The 5,321-nt window shown below is 38.6% G+C and overlaps 1 long non-coding RNA gene across 1 annotated transcript; it reads right to left on the bottom strand.

The window, feature by feature from the left end:
- Positions 1-2,045: 2,045 nt before the first annotated feature.
- Positions 2,046-2,970, bottom strand: LOC138583030 (uncharacterized). The gene is made up of 2 exons (XR_011305138.1): positions 2,443-2,970; positions 2,046-2,355 (listed from the first exon to the last, which is right to left on the bottom strand). It is a non-coding gene; the product is annotated as an uncharacterized lncRNA (long non-coding RNA).
- Between the last annotated feature and the right edge of the window lie 2,351 nt (positions 2,971-5,321).

The raw sequence follows: 5,321 nt of genomic DNA, 5'->3' as shown, positions 1-5,321 counted from the left end.
TCAAACGAAACCAGTAGATCATTTCTGTTAATATCTGTTAAGGTGTCTAGGTGATTGAGAAAATCTGTGGTATCTTTAAGATATGTTGTGGTTGTTTGGACTATGGGTTGTAATGCCTTGTCCACATAAACTGCTAGTGGGTTGAAGATACTATCAGTTCCCGCAACAATCGGTCTGAGGGGGGGTTTTGTCAAGTTCTTATGTATTTTTGGCAGTCCATAGAAGATTGGAGTAATAGGATGTTCATTAATCAAAAACAATTTAGTCTTGTTGGAAATCCATCCTTGGTCCTCAGCTTCCTCAAGCGTAGTTTCAATAATGCTTGATATTTCTCTGACCGGATCTTGTTCAATTTTTATGTACGTGTTCTCATCTGTTAGGAGCTCTAAAATCTTCTCCTCATAGTATGTAGTGTCCATAATAACTATGGCCCCTCCTTTGTCTGCCGGTTTTAGGGTCAGGCTTCTGTCATCCGCAAGGTTCTTGATGATTTCATTCTGCCTTCTCCTGGTATTGTAGTTCCTTGTTCTGGTGAAATTAACCCTTTTGAGATCTTTTATCATCTGTTCTTCAAACATTCTGATGGTTATGTTATTGACTTGAGGGTCGAAATGACTCTTGGGTTTCATTTCTAAGTATTGATGTGGCTCTTGTGTAGTGTTGATTCCCATTTGTGAATCAAAAAAGACTTTGAGTCTCATTTTCCGTGCCAGTCTGTGAAGATTGATTTTTTCTTCCAGCAAATTGGAATTCTGGGTTGGTATAAATGTTAAACCTAGGTTCAATGTGTCCGTTTGGTCTTTGGATAGTGGTTTTGATGAAATATTAACAACTAGTTGTTTGGTTTGTTCCGCGATCTTAGATTTCTTATTGCCTCTTCGCGTAGTCTTTTGTCTAAAAAAACCGAGGGAGTGGTTTGTGCGTTAGAGGTAATCGCTTCTTGTGATGTATGTATAATCGGTCCACTTTCCGCGTTCTCCCTATTGATAACTTCGTCCCCACTTGTAGGTATTTCGCTACTGGATCCACTTGGTTCTTGTCCCGGTATTGGTGTTTTGTGGTTTTGTGGTCTTCTACCTGGTGCGGTTTTGTTTTGTGCGTAGTATTCTTGCCAGGAGTATACTATATCCTGAAGATAATCCAACGTATCTCTTCTGAATTTTCGGACTTTGCGTTGTTCTATGTCCTTTTTGTAGTTGTCCAATGTTCTGTTCACTTCCTCTATGATGGTTGTTAATTCCTCTTTGTTTTTAAATTTCGACAGTTGTTCTGTCAGGTCTTCGATTTCACTGTCGAGTTTGCTGACAGATTTTGCTAATTCCTCGATTGTCAATAATATAAGATCCAAAGAGCATTTATTTAAGATCTGCTCCCATTTCTTCACAAAATCTGGGTTGTCCTTGCACAGTGTGGGTCTTAAATATACCCTTAGTCCTCTTGGGATTCTTTGTGCTCGGTAGTATTGTGCTAATGTAGTAGCGTGTAGTTTTTGCGATATCTCCCTTCTGATGACCCTCTCCAATTGTGTAATAAGTTTCTCTGGACTAGTCGTTGTTGGTGTGGTTGTTTCGATTTCCTTCAAAAGCCCTAAAATTCGTGTGGCTTCCTCTTCGTTAAATGCCAAAGTTGTGGCGTGTTTTTCTGTAATTGCATTGATCTTTGAAAAAGACATCCCTTAGGGAGGCGGAGGTGATTGTTAGTATTTCTATTGGGTGCTGCTATGGCTGTTGTGTCACTCCCTAAGCATTTTTAGGGGGGCAGAGAGCAAGAATCCAATATTTGTGTTGCCTAGCGCACACCTAGGTTTAAGGTTTTTTTACAGGATTTGTTGAAAATTTACGGGGTGCCGGGGAGAATAACAACCTTGACACTGGGTTGTTTTAACCTATGTAAATCCAACAGATTGTCCACAAGATTGTGGAACTCTCCCGTCCCCTGCACACCCTTTATACTGTAGAAACAGTCAATATTTCTATACAATGGTAATATTCAGTTTCTTTCAGAAAAAAGAAGAAATTAATGAGAGAAGCTAATTCATGACACTATTATAATAAAACAGAATGATGGGGACCATCGGTTTTAATTGAATTTTAAATTAATTGTTATAGATATGAATTTCAATTCATTCATCATCCAGTCTTTGTAAACATAATAACATAAATGTGTTCATTTTGAGGTTACATTCAATATTATAATACAAGGGCATACAAGGTACTCATCACACTTTCTATACAATAGGCTTTTCACATGGTATATCCAAAGAAAGTAATGATGAATATTTTCTCGACGCGTTTCGGGGTGTCCCCTTCTTCAGGAATTGATAGCCCTCTTCATTGCCGTTAATCTTTGTTTCGTCTATAATGTATGATACAATGATCAAATTTTAGATTCTCACTGATAACTGTCATTTAACTCTTGGGAGAAATTTTTAATAATAATCACCTGGATGTTCAATGTGGAATATCCTAACTGGATTTATTATCAATAGCAATATCAGCCCAATAATGGTTATTCAACCTGTAGATGTGATAAAAAGACAATAGGGAAAGCTCAATTAAAAACGGGATCTTAATTCATGAAGGAAAATCTAGTCATGTAATATCTAAGAAAAAATATTACCTTTCGGTATTTCTGTAAAAAGCTACTACATCCATGGAATGGGTCGCTGTGGTATGTAGAGAGTCCTCAGGTACGGAGGTAGTGCAGTAATGGGCGATTCCTCCACTCGTGTCTGTAAAAACACGTATATATACTATATTAGATACACGAAAACAATGGGGTGGGATCATTCTGTGGAGAGTATTCTGTGAAGGCCTCTAGGCTCATGATATGCAATTGGGGAGCTGTTTACAAAGGATTCTCTTACCTCCTTCCTGAGAAGATGGCCGGTGCTGTAGCTCGAACCGTTCTACACGGTTTTCGCTAAAGATGGCCACTATTTACATTATGACGTCATCACGTCGAAGCGTGACGACGTCACTATGTTTAGAACGTCAACGTGTGACGGGAAAACAGACGTCATACGGACATATTTTAGAAAACAATGTGTAATTAACCAATAGTATATAGGTGTATATCTATACTGGTGCAGGGAGTTTGAGTCAAATGAAATAAAGGTGAAAAGAGTCGAAAGATAAATGTGAGGAGTGTCTCATGTAACTTCTGGGAAATCTATTGTTTACCACGGACAAAAGTTAATCGAATATTGGACATCCGTGTGTTTACTATTTCAAGAGAAGCATGCTCACATTCTATGGTCTGTAACTTAATACATCCTATGTCAGTAAAAAATCATCCTAAGTGAACTGAACAAATTCAAAAATGTATTTAACAGCAATTGATATTGTATCCACACTGGGTTTCTGATTGGGTCAGGGGAAACAGTATTTAGTTACAAAAATGAGGCTAAACTGTAATCTTCGTTCATCCCATTGGGAGCTAGACTGTTTAGTCTCTCTATCCAGAAGATTTCCCTCTGGTTCATACGTCTGGCATGATTGCCACCTCTTGGGGCTCTGTTCACAATTTCCAAAATCACAACCTTTAGTTGAGAAATATTATGTTTCTTTATGGAAAAATGTCTTGCTACAGGTGAGTTAACACTGTTGGTACGTATGTTACTTTTGTGTTCATTCCAGCGCTCCTTGGCTTTCCTTTGTGTCTGTCCAACATAGTAAATGCCGCATGGGCAGCTTAAACCATAAATGATTGATTTCGTGTCACAAGTGGCAAAATCCTTTAGTGGGATTTTTTGGCCATTTGATGGGTGTCTTACATAGCTTCCCTTCATTATGTTGTTACAATTGCCACAACTGAGACAAGCAAACGTACCTATTTTCCTCTTGGTGAGGGTTCTTTGATTGTCCACTCTCGGTCTTTCTGCTTTAACTAGGCTATCCCTGAAGTTCCGACCCCTCTTGTAGGCGATTATGGGTGGTTCAGGAAATAGTCTCTTTAGTTGTGGATCCAATTTGATTATACCCCAGTTCTTCTTGATCATCCTTGTTATGTGATGACTCTGTGCTGAATATCTTAAAGCGTAGAGAAATGGGATCTCCTTAGATCTATTTCTTGATATACGGAGGTCTTTCCTCTCCAATGTGAGTGTTTTTTCTTCTGCTTTCTTGATGATAGACTCTGGATAACCTCTTTCCTTGTATCTTTGTGTCATCAATAGGTTTTCATTCCTCAGGGTGTCAGTTGTTGAGATAATTCTCTTTAGTCTAAGGAATTGACTGTAGGGCAAATTATTCTTTAAATGCGTCGGATGATGGCTCCTGAAGTGTAACGTGTTGTTAACATCGGTGGGTTTGTGATAAATATTGGTGATTATCCCATCTTCCCCAATCTCTAGTTCAACGTCCAAAAAATGTAGTTTAGGGGTTCCAATTTCCATCGTGAATTTGATTCTGTCGTGGCCTGAATTGATGTATTTTAGGAATTCCTCTAGTTCGTGATGTTGTCCTCTCCAGATGACGAAAACATCGTCAATGTATCTTTTCCAGGTGATGATTTTTTTGCTAAATTTTGTTGGTATCAAAATCCATTTCATCTCCAAATGGTACATGAATAGATTAGCATAGGCTGGGGCCATTGCTGACCCCATTGAAGTTCCTGATGCTTGTAAATAGTACTGCGTCCTGTATCTGAAATAGTTGTTAATGAGTATAATTTTGCTTAATTTCATTAGGAAGGTTTTGTTTGCTTCACATTCATTTCTTAGTAGACACCATTCGAGTGCTTCCAAACCGTCTTGATGTGGGATGCATGTATATAGACTCTGTACATCAAACGAAACCAGTAGATCATTTCTGTTAATATCTGTTAAGGTGTCTAGGTGATTGAGAAAATCTGTGGTATCTTTAAGATATGTTGTGGTTGTTTGGACTATGGGTTGTAATGCCTTGTCCACATAAACTGCTAGTGGGTTGAAGATACTATCAGTTCCCGCAACAATCGGTCTGAGGGGGGGTTTTGTCAAGTTCTTATGTATTTTTGGCAGTCCATAGAAGATTGGAGTAATAGGATATTCATTAATCAAAAACAATTTAGTCTTGTTGGAAATCCATCCTTGGTCCTCAGCTTCCTCAAGCGTAGTTTCAATAATGCTTGATATTTCTCTGACCGGATCTTGTTCAATTTTTATGTACGTGTTCTCATCTGTTAGGAGCTCTAAAATCTTCTCCTCATAGTATGTAGTGTCCATAATAACTATGGCCCCTCCTTTGTCTGCCGGTTTTAGGGTCAGGCTTCTGTCATCCGCAAGGTTCTTGATGATTTCATTCTGCCTTCTCCTGGTATTGTAGTTCCTTGTTCTGGTG

The sequence above is a fragment of the Ambystoma mexicanum genome, chromosome 3q (assembly GCF_040938575.1).
Source record: "Ambystoma mexicanum isolate Mex_15411 chromosome 3q, UKY_AmexF1_1, whole genome shotgun sequence".
Taxonomy (NCBI): Eukaryota; Metazoa; Chordata; class Amphibia; order Caudata; family Ambystomatidae; genus Ambystoma; species Ambystoma mexicanum.
The sequence above is the reverse complement of the archived record's forward strand: the minus strand, read 5'-3'. Positions and strand labels throughout refer to the sequence as shown.